At 36.7% G+C, this 16,085-nt stretch overlaps 1 protein-coding gene across 1 annotated transcript in view; it reads right to left on the minus strand.

Moving 5' to 3' along the window:
* LOC141483432 (uncharacterized) overlaps positions 1–1,189 on the minus strand; it is a 392,800-nt gene extending 391,611 nt beyond the window's left edge. The window contains exon 1 of the mRNA XM_074178082.1: positions 1,128–1,189. The gene's annotated coding sequence lies outside the window, so the exon portion shown is untranslated. The remainder of the gene's footprint in view (positions 1–1,127) is intronic.
* Positions 1,190–16,085: the final 14,896 nt, after the last annotated feature.

Raw genomic sequence — 16,085 nt, forward strand, 5'->3', positions numbered from 1 at the left:
ACAATGGAACTCGAATAATTTTCATTGATCACTTCAAGTAATTTATCAATTTGAGAAAGAGTTTCGGAAACTGCCATGGCTATATTTCAACTTACTCAAATACTGTGGATGGACAGTGGTAGTGTGGGTTGCTGCAGTGACTACTCTGCTGGGAAGCTGATATTATGACGATGATTTGCTACTGATACTATGGATGGGCAGTGGTGGTGTGGGCTGCTGAGGTGACTGCTCTTTTGGGAAGCTGGTGATGTAATGGCTATGATTTGATTTGCGTCTGAAATGAAAACGATTTTTAGAGCCAATCAAAACAGAGAATAGTTGAAATAGAAACCTTTTTCCAAAACTGGAACACAGAATTTAAACAAATAATAGAATATAAGCATTTCTTCAGAATAAAAGAAGAAGATAAATGAAAGAAGAGGATGAACGAAACATTTTTCTAAAAAAAGTAGAATTATGCATAGCTCACCTTAAAATTCTACTATGATGAAGGATGCGACGGGATTTGCTTTGCCCACCTCGACGAGACCCTTAAAGACAATGGCAAATTTCCCCTCTTCAAAATGGTGAATATTCGGCCTATAGTCTTCGGTGACCCTCGCCGGCAGGAAAACAATATTGTTTTTTAATTCCAACAGTACGACCTCTCCAAATTTTCCTCTAACGATTTTTGCTGTCTGAATTTGTTGCGGCTCCTTTATTGGCAAATCATGCAGTTTGATTGTTGGTTTGGCTGCAAGGGAGGAGCGTGCATTCATTTTGTGTAAGTCCATCTATGGGATATTTTTTTTTTTGCAATTAATTTATGCTTTTTCACAAAAAATGAAAATTATTTCCAATCAATCGCTTAGTGGTTATTTATTTTTCAATAGTAATTGAATTCAAAAAAAGAAAAATTCAGTCTTAAAACAAAAAATGCACTTGTAAAATAAAAAAAATACTATTTGCGTTAAAAACTTGAAGAAAATCACTAACACTTTCTTGTACATTTAACTTGAAAATATTCAACATGAACGTTATTTTATTGTGAAACATATAAAAAGCACTTGTAGAATGGAAACAATTCTCATTCAAAAATTCAGCCGTGAAACATAAAAGACACTTGTACAATATAAAATGCAACTTACGATTTTTTATTGATATTGTAGAGTACCTACGCAAGGAACTAGAGCACTAGTGAAACAACACTGCTGTCGATCGTAATACTGATGTTTTTGACTGATACGATTGTTTTTTTATAGTCAGAGCCATTAGGTTCGAGAAAAGAATGGAAGCATAAACATGTTTATTTTCACGCATGTTTGCGGCTTTATGTGCCATTCTCAAACAAATATTGACAAAAACAAGTGACTATTGAAAAACAATTTTGTATGATAAATAAAAATCATTTCATATTGAATCATTTAATTCATAACTATATTCTACAATTATTATCTTTGAAAGTATTACACATACTATTACCATGAATACAATGATTGAAATTATATATAGAGTAAAGTCTATTTTTCTGCGCTTTTTCTCTTTCCTCACAACTAATGGTACGGCAACGATGATAACTGCACTATCTTTGCTTGGAAGATTCTGGAATTTACACTTGGATGTCGTTTTCTTGGGGGTAGTGCTGACAAATAGCGGCAATTTCGTTCTTTTGCTACCAGATGCGTACATATTGATGAATGTTGCCATGGATCTCATCCCAACACTTATTATGGGATATTCACTGACGTAGCTATGATTTACTAATGGGTTGAATTCTTCGTAAAGGGTATCTGGTTTGCGGCAAATTTCGATTGAATACTCTATCGTTAATATTCAAATTATTCAACTGCTTCACAACATTCTCTTTTTCTTCATAAAATTGAATATCTTTACTCAATTCTCGAACACGTCTAACAAATTCCACCAATTTTTGACTGTAGTCTTCGGTTGCCATTTTAATACTATTCCAAAGTAACAAGTGCTTGTCTATTATCATAAAATTCAATTACCTCCCCCCTTCTAAGCGAATTGACGTTTGAAAAAAAAAACGAACGATAAACGAATTAACATTTGAAAAAAATCGAACGCGAATTGACTAGAAACGAACGAATTTGCGTTCGACGGTTTAAACGACGTAGCATCGCATGCTAAAATATGGGGGCCTCGTCACGCTGCCTTTTGCCTCATTCGACGCACGAATATTTTCACCGAGCCATGGTAGGCATGTTTTTTTTTTTTCTTCAATGTGACACACCTTGTATACTATAATGGAACATAACCCTGTCCTCCATGGATTTTTTTACCGATCGAATATTTTTGTTTTTGCCGAGCGCTCCTACTGATAAACTCGAAGTCAACAACATCGCGACGAAGCCGCCGAGTGAACTTGAGCACTTCCGATTTGAATGTATCATTGTACATTTCAGCACTTCCGAGCTGGATGTCTCATTATAGATTTGAGCACTTCCGATTTGGTTCAATCATTGTAGATCTACTCTGATATGACTGGTTTTAGAACTTCAGACATATCCAAACATTTTCCGCACAAGAACTGTTGATGAATGATACAATACAAGACTAATGGTTTTGAACCACCATCATTTTCTACAGCCTTTGACACAAGTGCAACCACTCCTTTATATTTACCATACATATTTTTGCCTCCATCAGTTGTTATAGATTTCAAATTTCTCCATCGAAGGTTCTTTTTATTAATGGCATTTTCAACTCCCTTAAAAATATCTGCCCCAGTTGTCGTGCCGTGAATAGTATCAATATCAAAAAGTTCTTCATACACTTCATAGCTTTTATCTACTCCGCGAATAAAAATCAACACCTGAGAAGTATCTGACACATCCGTTGACTCATCCAATGCTAGAAAAAACCACTCATGATGTCCATTTTTGTCAGACAGTTGAGATGATATATTTTCTGCGATGTCTTGCACCCTCCGAGCCACGGTGTTTGTTGACAAACTGACACTTTTAAATAAATTTACCTTTTCGGGGCATATTTCTTCGGCTACTGCAATCAAGCATCCTTTTATCATTTCTCCATCGGTGAATGGTTTGCCACGTTTTCCGATTTCAAGAGCCACACGAAAGCTGGCGCGAGTTACAGACTCTTGTTCAGTATTCGCTTTGGTAAACAAAGATTGCTGCGATTTGAGTCCGCGTTTCAAAGCTTCAAATTTTTCCTTCCGCAAACTTCCTGTATACTTGGAGTTATTCTGAAGATGTTTCGATTCATAGTGTCGTTTAATGTTATAGTCTTTGAGAACAGCTATGGTTTCATTACAAATTAAACATAGCTCATTTTTACTGGACTCAATCACAAAATACTGAAAGTTCCATTTTTCTTGGAACGTTCTGCATTCTCTGTCGATTTTTCGCTTCTTTTCCATACTAACAAATCACACATAAAAACAATAAGTCAAATCAAAATACTTTTATTGACGGGTGTTACTTTATTTCACAATAGACAGTTTCGCTTCCTTCGCCTTTCCTACGCAGACTAACTCGCAGTTGCGCTACTAGCCTTTTTATATGCAATTATTACTGGCATCTCGAGGTGATCGGAATACACTAGCTAGAACCAGAACTTTCACGAACCAACGCGGTAATTCCAAATATTCAATTACGCCTTATGCCACCTAGCGGGTAGCTGAAAAAGATAGAACATAGTACCACTACTCGCCACTAGATGTCGTTAAGTATCACAATACACAATAATAATTGAAATGCAAAAAAGCGTAAGTTTGCTTAAGTCACGCACTTTGCGACTATCCTAGTCTAGAAATATAGTTAAGGGTAGAAATTGGCCCTTGAAACAAATTGAAAAAATCAATATGGCCCAAAGGCTTCAAAGTTTGGAGACCCCCGATCTAACCTCATCGCCTTATGATAATATACTCTTAACAAAAATTAGAAAACGTATGCAAAACGCACGAAAAACGATCGAAAACGCACGAAAAACGATCGCACGCAAAACGGTCGAAAACGCACGCAAAACGGTCGAAAACGCACGAAAAACGGTCGAAAACGCACGAAAACGGTGGTAAACGCCGGCAAAATGGTCGAAACTTATGCAAAATGTTATTGTTGAATACTTCGCTCCCCCATTGCCCTCACGTTGAGTCCACAACGCGTAACCCCTCGACACTTTTGGGTCTTCTCTTTCTCCTGATGATGCTAACTTGGTTAACAAAGATACGAGACTTAGTGCCCTTTTGGCATGTTGGAATGCTAGACTTCTGTTGAACTGACATGTTTTCTCTTAAATGATATATTTTGACGCACCCTATATACTTCGACGCCATATTTTTTTCTTTTAATGATGTATTTTGAGACATTCCGTACACAGTCGTATTCCTAACCCTTCATTTTCAAACCGGCAACGCTACATTGCCCCATAAACAACGATAAATTTTACAACCGACAACACCGAACCTGTCATGCTGGCATTGGCAGCGTATAACCTCGATACCATCTCCATCTCTTTTTGCCTCGATTACGTCACACGCGTCTCTCGCTCTTACACACACATACACATCTTTACATGAAATATTAATCATTTCCCAAATCTAAGTATATTTTCCTATCTTCAACATGATAATGATGATTACAGTCTACGGAAATCAAAAAAATGCTGTCAAGTATATAAAATGAGTCAATTTCGGTCCCGACAAAACTTACGCTGTAAATACCCAACATTCGCTGTTACTTTCAATATCTTACGTTGACGTAGAGGCTAAGGACAATGTCTACCACGCGGACGTCGTGGGTTCGAATCTCATAACTATAAACTTTTTTTAATTATAATCACGTGACTGGAACGAGACAAGGGGGCCAAGGGGTGAGGCGGAGTCGCAAGAGGGGCCGATAGGTGAGGCGGAGTACTAAGGGGGCCAAGTTCCATGCTTGAATCGCTACGATACTCGTTCCATCCTGCGTCGATGACGTCACACGTTTCCCCCACTCCTGTTTGAACCAAAAATTGCAAAAAGTTCAGCTCCATAAGAAAATACATGGGATTTTGGGCTCGTTCCCGCCTTGTTCATCTACTAACAATACATCCAAAATACTTGTGGTAAGCTACTTTGGTCATTTGATTAATTGGCCGTGTCTGCGATTTAGGAGTAAACTGCCACATGTTCCTCAAACACATGCTAATATTAATTTTAAGGAAAAAACGTCCTATGGACGTATGTCCTAAACGCCTTAACTTTTGAGATACAGGAAGGCAAAGTTTTCAAAAATAATCAGTTTTTTAATAATAACTGAGATAATTTTGTAGACATCTTTGGCATATTTGGTACATATGTTCCATGCCTCAAGGCGCATTTTCTGATGTACAATTTTCTTAATTTTCTCTGCCAGTGGCGTACGTACGAGTTTTGAAATGTATATTTTTGGCGAAAAAAATACTACGCCACTGCTTTATCTTGAATTAAAAATTATTTTTAAAATCTCCATACATTTTTAAGCACATTTGATTTGCTGGGTTTTCTCTGTCCGACGCATGGTTTTCGCTCAAAAAATTAAAAATCGCTTTACTTCAGGATAAATTCCTTAAAAATCTGATGCGGGATCGTGCATCGACTGAAAGCAAACTAAGAGATCAGATTTGTTGCAAAATAATTGAGGATCTAAAAGGTATGTGTTTGTTGTCAGATGCACTGTTCTCAATTAAAATCACGTCACAACGCAGCACAGCTTAATAATTTTTGAAAACATAAATTTAGTTATCCTGGAATAAATGACGTGTAGCAGAATTTATTTACTGCACCTCTTGGAAATATGGAGTTTGTCGATATGTGATTTCTTCTAAAGATTAAAAGCAGAAAAAACAGCGTACCCACCATAGCAATAAAAAACGAATTCTCTGTATGTACAAATGTCAGTAGCTAATATTGATGTTGGTTTAAAGTAAGGTGTTGGTGTTAAAAACTGTCACAGCGCGTTTTGATTGATTTTGAAGTGTTATTGAAGTTATTTTGGTAGTCCGCTGTTTTTCTGAATATCAGTAAATATGGTAAATTATACGAATGCGGAAATGCATTACGTATATGGCCTTGCCGATGGTAATGCATCAGAAGCCAGGCGCATTTATCAGGAAAGATATCCTAATCGTGCCTTACCAGATAGCCGAACCTTTTCAAATATTCATCGTCGACTTGGGGAAACTGGTAGTTTCAAGAAAGGGACGCCGGAAGGTAGACCTCGTGTAGTAAGAACTCCTGAAATTGAGGAAGCGGTGCTGCAAGAAATTGAGGAACATCCTGAGACGAGTACGAGGAAGATCGCTAGAACTCTGGATATTTGTCATCAAATTGTTTGGCGTATTTTGGTTGATATTTTGTTATACCCATACCATATTTCAAGAGTGCAGGCATTACTCCCCAGAGATTTTCCACAGCGTGTGAACTTCAGTCAGTGGTATCTACAAAGTATTGCACTGAATCCGCAGTTTGAGACACAAATTTTGTTCACAGACGAAGCAAATTTTTCTCGAAATGCCATTCAAAATTTCCATAACAATCATGTGAGGGCTGAAGAAAATCCCCATGCAATAACCGAAACCCATTTCCAACACCAATTTTCGGTTAATGTTTGGCAGGAATTATAGGTGATCATCTAATAGGCCCATTTTTTCTACCAGGACGCCTTAATGGTCGTTCTTATTTACACTTTCTCAAAGAAGACTTACCTGGGTTATTGGAAGATGTGCCACTTGCGTTAAGGAATCGAATATGGTACATGCACGATGGCGCCCCTGCTCATTTCAGTGTAATTGTCCGAAACCATTTAAATACAGTTTATCCTAATCGTTGGATAGGTCACGGAGAACCTCAGCAATAGCCAGCAAGATCCCCCGATCTCAACAGTTTAGATTTTTTTATGGGGTCACCTTAAAACTCTTGTGTATAAAACTCCCGTTAATACTTTAGAAGATTTAAGAGAGCGAATAGTTGCCTCGTGTGAAACTATATGAAATACGCCGGGAATATTTGAACGGGTGCGTAATTCCATGCGTAGAAGGGCGGAAGCATGCATACTAAGTGCAGGTGGCCACTTCCAAAAATTTTTAGTTTTGGTATTATTACTAATTAACAAATTTGTGCTATTCGTTTAGACTTACTGTCACAAAATAAAATAAAACTCGTTTTTGTGAAAAATTTATTTTTTTGCAGATTATGTTTTCAAATATTATTAGGGAATTGGTAATGCGTTATGAAGCAATTTTCAGATTCTCATTCATTTTAGAATTGATCTAATTTCTTAATTTGCTTTCTGTCGATTTTTATTTTTTTGAATGAAAATCATGCGTCGGACAAAGAAATACAAGGAGATCAAATTTTCTCAAAAATAAATGAGGATTTTAAAAATGATTTTATTTTGAGAAGAAAGCATTGGCGAGGTACTTTTTCCCCAAAAATATTCAATGCGAAACCCGTAGGGATGCCACTGTTTGAAAAAATACAAATTTGTGTACATCAGAAAATGCGCCTTGAGGCATGGAACATATGTACCAAATATGCCAAAGATGTCTACAAAATTATCTCAGTTATTATTAAAAAACTGATTATTTTTGAAAATTTTGCCACCCTGTATCTCAAAAGTTAAGGCGTTTAGGACATACGTCCATAGAAAGTTTTTTTCTTAAAATGGGTCTAAGAATTACCTCCTTAAATATTAGCATGTGTTTAAGGAAGACCCTGTATAGCAAAAACTATCTGCGGGATTATAGCAGCCACGTTAGTAGATGAACAACACCGATACGAGCCCAAAATCCCATGTATTTTCTTATGGAGCTAAACTTTTTGCAAGTTTTGGTTCAAACGTCATCGACGCAGGATGGAATGAGTATCGGAGAGCGTGGAACTCCGCCCCCTTAGTACTCTGCCTCACCTATCGGCCCCCTTCGTACTCTGCCCCTCGTCCCCCTTGAGACTCCGCCCCTCAGGCCCCCTTGTCACGTGATCTTAATCAAAAAAAAGTTTGTAGTTATGAGAATCGAACCCACGACGTCCGCATGGAAGACATTGTTCTTAACCTCTACGCCAATGTAAGACATTGAAAGTAACTGCGAATGTATTTACAGCGTAAGTTTTGTTGGGACCGAAATTGACTCATTTTATATACTTGACCGCATTTTTTTTATTTCCGTAGAATGTTACGGAAGTTGTAATCGTCATTATCATGTTGAAGATAGGAAAATATACTTAGATTTGGGAAAGAATTAATATTTCATGTAAAGATGTGTATGTGTGTGTAAGAGCAAGAGATGCGTGTGACGTAATCGAGTCAAAGAGAGATGGAGATGGTATCGAGGTTTTACGTTCCTAACGCAACAGGTGTTGTCGGTTGTTGAATAAATCGTTGTTTATGGGGCAATGTTGCGTTGCCGGTTCCGAAATTAATCGTGAACGACTCGATGAAAAATTGAAAGCGCGAAAGTGATATATTAATAAAAATGAATCAAATTTAAGAAAAAATATTACAGAATAATGAGGCTGTATCGTTTCAAAGTGCGATCCCTCAATGTTACAAGGTATCTCAAAATTCATCATTGAAAACAAACGTGGCATCGAAGTGTGCAGGGAGCGTAAAAATACATCATTTAAGAAAAAAACATAACAGTTTCACGAGGCTGTAAGTTTTCAACGTGCGATCCCTCAATGTGTACAAGGTATCTCAAAATACATCATTGAAAATAAACATGGAGTCGAAGTGTATATATTTTGACGCACCCTCAAAATATATCATTCAAGGAAAAAAACATGTCGGTTTGAAATATGATATTAATGTGTATACAGGGCGTTTCAAAATACATTATTAAAAAAAACATATCGGTTCAACAGAAGCCTAGCGTTCCAACACGTCAGAAGGACACTAAGTCTCGTAAGACTACAACGGATTCGAATTGATAAACAATAAATATTACCTTCTAAGGTGCATCGCAACAAACATCCTCCAGAGGGCGCAACGAGTGAATTTAATGGTAAACTTCGTTACACACTACCGACACATACTTAACATTAGTAGATAAAAACGTTCCACATTTTTGTCTTTCTGTTACAGATTTTTGAAAAATTTGAAGAGATTCCAACATTTTCCTGCAGAAAACCGCTGTTCTTCGCTGACTTGGTGTACTACATCTTCTATTTTTTTGGGTTCCACCTTCTGCTTCGATAAGTTTGTTAGAGGTTCAAACGGACACCAATAAGTCTTGTAATAGTCATGTCGCTGGAATTAACGAAAATGCACGCATCATTCGATACCTAACAAAGCATACCAGAACTTATAGTCACCGTAACATCTCCGTTGCTGTCTTCTATCCATTTCAGTCTTGAGTGAATGAATCACGTCAAATGCGACGATCCGACTATTATTAGTGAAGATACGGTTCAGTGCCCTTTTGGTTGCCTCTTTGTTTTTTCTTTGTTGATAAATTCAACATATCTCCTTTCATTTGATATGCTGCACGTGACGATGTGACTATTATTAACGAAGATGCAGGTCAGTGCATTTCTGACATATTGCGCCATATTTATTTTTTCTTTGTCAATGAGTTCTGCATTCGTTTCCCTTTCATTTGACGTGCTATATATGACGATCCGAATATTATTAACGAAGAAGCAGGTTAGTGCACTTCTGACATGTTGTGCTATCTTCGTTTTTCCTTTGTCGATGAATTCTGCATTCGTTTTTATTTATTTGACGTGCTATACAGGAAGATCCAAATATTATTACCAAAAATACGCCTCAGAGCCCTTTTGATATGTTGCGCCATCTTTCTTTTCTCTCTGTCGATGAATTCTGCATTCGTTTCCATTTCATTTAATGTGCTGCACGTTGAGAACAAATCATTATTAACGAAGATGTGGCTTAGTGCCTTGCGCCATTTTTTTTGTCGATACATTCTAAATTCGTTTCTCTTTCATTTGATGTGCTGCACGTTAAGATCCAACTAACATGAACGAAATTGTGACTTAGTGCCTTTCTGACAAGTTGCGCTATCTTTGTATTCTCTCGTCGATGAATTCTGCATTTTTTATCCTTTCCTTTGACGTGCTGTATGCGATACTTCGATTATTATTAGCGAATATACAACTTAGTGCCCTTCTGACAGTTGTGCCATTTTTTTTCTAATAACACATTCATTTCCACAAATCATCACATATTTTCTACCACGCCACCACCTTCCACACTGACTACGTCACTTTCAAAGTTTTAATGTTTTATCACTATTATTATTATTATTCGACCCACATTCTTCAGTTCAATTTCATCTAACACAATCATTCTACTGATATTTGATTCCTCCATTCTGATTGGCTGACGACACCACTCTGTACCAGAAGTTAGGCTGAGTGTTCCACAAGGTTCCGTTCAGGAGCCTGAAAATTCGCAAAACGAACATTCATACGACAAAGCGTGGACTTTAGTCATATCCTGATGATGCTTACTTGGTTAGCGAAACGCGTTAAGTGATAAATGGCTGTCATATTGAAATAGGAAAAAAAAATTCTGTGTTTTGAATCAAACTTCTGCAATTGGATTACACTTGTAGTTGTTCATAACCCAACAACTTTCAATTTCAAGTATGTTCAATGATTTTCTTTGAATGTGCAATTCTTCCTATGCTATTTCACATTAGACGCTGTATATTATACTTTTCATAATCTACATATGAAATCATTTGAAATGAGTACCCACATCGGTCTGTTGCTGCTAGTAAAATGAAAATATGTTGTAAGGCCCTTTTGGCTTCGACAAATGATTAATTATGTTTCATGACATGGAAACGAATCCATTGAGGTCGAAATCATCAAAATCGGACGACCGGAAGTGAAAACCGAAAGTGGTCCTTTTTTGATGGATTCGAAACATTCTCACCCTAAGGAATCCAAATATATCATATGTTTCAGTATACAATGATTTTTTCATTTTCTCTGCCAATAAATTCTGCGTTTTGAATCAAGCTTCTGCAATTGGAATAAACGTATATTTTCACAAATCATCACACACGCCACCTCCTCCCACGCTGAGTACGTCACTTTAAAAGTTTTAATGTTTTATCACTATTATTATTATTATTCGACCCTCATTCTCCAGTTCAATTTCATCTAGCACAATCAATCGAGCGATATTTGATTTCTCCATTCTGATTGGCTGACAGACACTACTACAGAACTTAGGTTGAGTGTTCCACAAGGTTCCGTTCAAGAGTCTGAAAATTGGCAAAATGAATCTTCATACGACAAAGCATGGACTTCAGTAATTTCCTGATGATGCTTACTTGGTTAGCGGAACGCGTTAAATGATAAACGACTGTTATATTGATACACGAAAAACCGTTACGATAATAACGATGAAACGATAACGAATAAACGCGCGCAAAACGGTCGGAAACGCAGGCACAACGGTCGAAAACGCATGCAAACGATCTAAAATGCACGGAAAACGGTCGAAAACACACTCAAAACGGTCGCACGCAAAACGGTCGAAACATTTGTAAAACGGTCGCTTTCCCCATTTTCGAATGTTAACTCCACAATATGTAATTCTTCGACACCTTTGGGCCATCTTCTCCTTCTCCTGATGATGCTAAATTGGTTAACAAAGATACGAGACTTAGTGTCCTTCTGACATGTTGGAACGCTAGACTTCTGTTAAACCGACATGTTTTTTTTAAATGATGTATTTTGAAACGCCCTGTATATACATTAATATCATATTTTAAACCGACATGTTTTTGTCCTTAAATGATATATTTTGAGGGTGCGTCAAAATATATACACTTCGACTCCATGTTTGTTTTCAATGATGTATTTTGAGATACCTTGTACACATTGAGGGATCGCACGTTGAAAACTTATAGCCTCGTGGAACTGTTATGTTTTTTTTCTTAAATGATGTATTTTTACATACCCTGTACACTTCGATGCCATGTTTGTTTTCAATGATGTATTTTGAGATACCTTGTAACATTGAGGGATCGCACTTTGAAATGATACAGCCTCATTATTCTGTAATATTGTTTCTCAAATCTGATTCATTATTATTAAAATATCACTTTCGCGCTTTCAATTTTTTCATCGAGTCGTTCACGAATAATTTCAAAACTGGCAACGCAACATTGACCGATAAACAACACCTGCTGCGCTAGGAACGTAAAACCTTGATACCATCTCCATCTCTCTTTGCCTCGATTACGTCACACGCGTCTCTCGCTCTTACACACACACATACACATCTTTATATGAAATGATAATTCTTTCCCAAATCTAAGTATATTTTCCTATCTTCAACATGATAATGATGATTACAACTTCCCTAACATTCTACGGAAATCAAAAAAATGCGGTCAAGTATATAAAATGAGTCAATTTTGGTCCCAACAAAACTTATGCTGTAAATACCCATCATTTGCAGTTACTTTTAATGTCTTCGGAGTCTCAAGGGGGCCGAGGGGCAGAGTACGAAGGGGGCCGATAGGTGAAGCGGAGTACTAAGGGGGCCGAGGGGCGGAGTTCCATGCTCTCCGATACTCATTCCATCCTGCGTCGATGACGTCACACGTTTCCCCCACTCCTGTTTGAGCCAAGAATTGCAAAAAGTTTAGCTCCATAAGAAAATACATGGGATTTTGGGCTCGTATCGGTGTTGTTGATCTACTCACGTTTCTGTACTCTGGACGTTTTTGTACTGTTCCGTACTTCGAGTTCAAATATGTAATACTGCGTTTACAGGAGTCAACTTATTTTATTCACAAAGATAACACTAATATAATACTGTTAATATTCGCGTGTTTGCTCACCTCGCTTCTCTAATACTAACTCACCACTACTCGCGTTAAACCAATATTGATGATCCGATTGTTAACCTGCTACTTTTATAGCGGTTCAGTTTTTCTAGTATTTTCTGGAAACTTCGAGTATCGGAAGTTCGAGAAGCGGCGTTACAAATTTCATAGGCAGATTCGAATACTGGGCAGAGCCCAGTATTCGAATCTAAATCTCCTCAATTTAGAGGAAAAGCAAATGTGGAATGTCGTTGTCATTGAATTTTTGTGAAAAAAATCATAACTCAAAAATCTTACTTGTTAGGGAATTGTTACTATCATTTTCGCATTTAGGGACCAAAAGTTAACAAAGGACTGCCTTTCGCATAACAATCGTAAATTGGCTGTAAACTCGGTAATTGTTATTTTGTAAAATATACCTATGATGATATGAGAATTCAAAGACAAATTCTGATCTAGATATGAACTCAAAATTTTCAATTCTTTCTTGAATTCTATCGAATTATTATTGAAATTCAGAGAAAACTTTTTGTAATCTGGTATTTTTCTGGATAATTTATCGACACTCAAATGTAAGACATGAGATCCCAACCAAAGAGATATTAGTTTTAAGTCTTCTGAAATTGATTTTTCAATGATATTGGTATTTTTAGAAAAGTAAATGGGGGTTATATCATCAGTAAAAAGACTGTAGAACCACATAAATCCAGTTCTATAATAGAATTGATGTAAATTAAGAATAGAGTCGGACCTGAAACAGAACCTTGTGGAACTCCACACTTGTTATGTTTCAATGAACTCTTTTTTTCTGTATACTGCTTTCTGTTGCTCAGATAATTTTGAAACCATTTAAATAATATTCCTCTAATGCCAATTGAGTTCAACTTTTGCAGAAGAATATCACGGTTTACTGAATCGAATGCCTTCTGCAAATCGAATGATAACATACCACAAACATTATTTGAATCTAATTGAAGTTGAATTTTAGAAACTATAATCAAATACAGCTGACTCTGTATCACGACCTGCGAAAATTGAACTTCTGCTTTCAAAACGATATTCTTTCATTGACAATCTTGTTGGAAATCATGTTGAGGATAACAATGAAACCCTTAATGAAGAGTCTGACCAGATATCTGATGAGAAGGATACATTCTCGAAATTCTGTAACATGTTTTTTACTTTTGATGACACTTTATAGTTCGCTGCAAACAAGGTCTGTAAAATATTTTCTGCCTTTAAGAACATATGGTCACTCGATCGTTGAAACTCTAATTCTTCCACGAGTTGAAAAGGTAAATCTCATAAAGCTTACATTTCAGCAATCAAACAATCAATTTTCGTTGATTTCGTGTTGGAATTATCAGACATTTTATCTTTTTCCGTATATTCTTTGAAATAAGTTCGTTTACATGTTTTATTACCGTTTGTAAAGATATGTCGACTGTGATAGTTCGCTGATACTCTTTTTTTGGTAGTCATTTCAAGAATAAATCATATTCTTTCTCTGTAGATGATTTTTTTCAAGTCGTGCCTTTGCCTTTCTGGAAACACTTTCCATCACAAATTTTACACTTCACACATTAATCATTTATTATCACAAAATAATTCCAAATTACACTACTTGACATTTTTCAACTCATTACCAAACACAAACGTTATCTATGCTGTCCAGTGTTACACTTAACTGTGAACAAAAAATAAGAACCCCATAATGCAAATCGAAAAATGGCCTGTCCTGTCCGTCAGGCAAAGCGTCAACTATCAAGGTCACGCCAACCGACATTGATCGAGTAAGAAAGTCAAGATCCGTAGTCGCAGACATTGACACCAAATATCTGTATTCGGATCCTAATGAACTTTATTTTAAAAAGGAGGATAAAAGAGGATGTATGCTTCTCCACTCACAAGCGATTTTGGTGAAATTGGTGACACGTGTGAATTATTGTATTCGTGACACGTGCGTTCGTGCATACGGATGTCTGCAGAACGCTGTATAATGTCCGCTGTATGGAGATCCACTGTGATTCGAAAGTGCATATAGATTATAACGACAAGGAGTCAAATTGTCTGCTGCATAATTGTTCATATCTAATCCGTCTAGAGGAAATTGCCTCTAAATCGTTCTGTCAGAGAAAATCTTTCAAAATGAATTACTTAAATACGGGGAATGTTTTGGATCGATAGAGTGCATTTTTCTCTTTCCTTGCAACTTGAACACGTCGGTTTTTCATGTCCATCCAAAGTTTCCTCTCTTGTGAAGCACTGTAATAATCTCAATTTCCCAGTTCTTTGTGGTATGGGGAGTGACAAATCCCAGAAAGTATCGAAGGTTACAGATGAGTGTCCACAATGTGTGCACTTCATCGTGGATTTTAATTGACCAACGAAATTATCTACAATCTTAGAGTTATATGTACTCAAATAAATCATCCATGACTCTTGTGCTTTTCCGCTGTCGCTCAATTTTTCGTTAATCTCCGTTAAGGTCAATTTAGGTTTCTCAAAAATTCTATTAACGTCATCATGTAAACCTTCTAAAGGATAACGAAGGAACTCCTGGGCGTCTTGATACGCATGACCCATGAATCGAAGGGCAAAACTCTGAATCTGACATTTTAAGGAGACTGTGTTCACTGCTCTATCAAATGAATCTTCTGACCACAATTCCTTGATAACTTCTGCGAAAGCTTTGATTAAAGCACCCTCCGGACTAGAAATATTAGTATTGATATGTTTCATGTACTCATCCTTTTTCAAATACTCCAGTAACCATCTCGTATTCGATAAACATTGAATTACACTGTTCATGAAAAAGGTGTTGCCAATATTTTTCAACCCATTAAGCCCAAGGGTTTTGACTGAGGAATGTATCACTGATCTGATTGTGTTGTAGAGATGATGAGATGATTTTTACCATCATTGGACCAACGGAATGAAGAATTTGAAGTTAAATTTCTTGAAACTGAATCAGATATATTCATGGTGGTTTTTTTGAATTTGTGAGAGAAAGATAATTCCGGAACGTGTTTATTTTCCTCTGCATCTTTTGAGACAGTTGGAAAATGATCAATCTGCTTACTCCATTTTGCGATGTTCATAGGAAAGTTTTATTTGATTTGTGAGTTCAGGAATATTTCATCTAATTTTTGAATAGATGGAAGAGTACCCAATATCAATATGGCATTACCCCTTCGAATGGCAATACTGATTCTTTGAATTAAAAATTAATAGGCTCGGTTGTCATTGGTAGAATCCATCATTTTTCTACCAATTTCTTTCAACAATTCAGAAGC

Source organism: Leptinotarsa decemlineata, unplaced genomic scaffold (assembly GCF_025532065.1).
Source record: "Leptinotarsa decemlineata unplaced genomic scaffold, Ldec_3_MD MMD2_tig00003348_RagTag_RagTag, whole genome shotgun sequence".
Taxonomy (NCBI): Eukaryota; Metazoa; Arthropoda; class Insecta; order Coleoptera; family Chrysomelidae; genus Leptinotarsa; species Leptinotarsa decemlineata.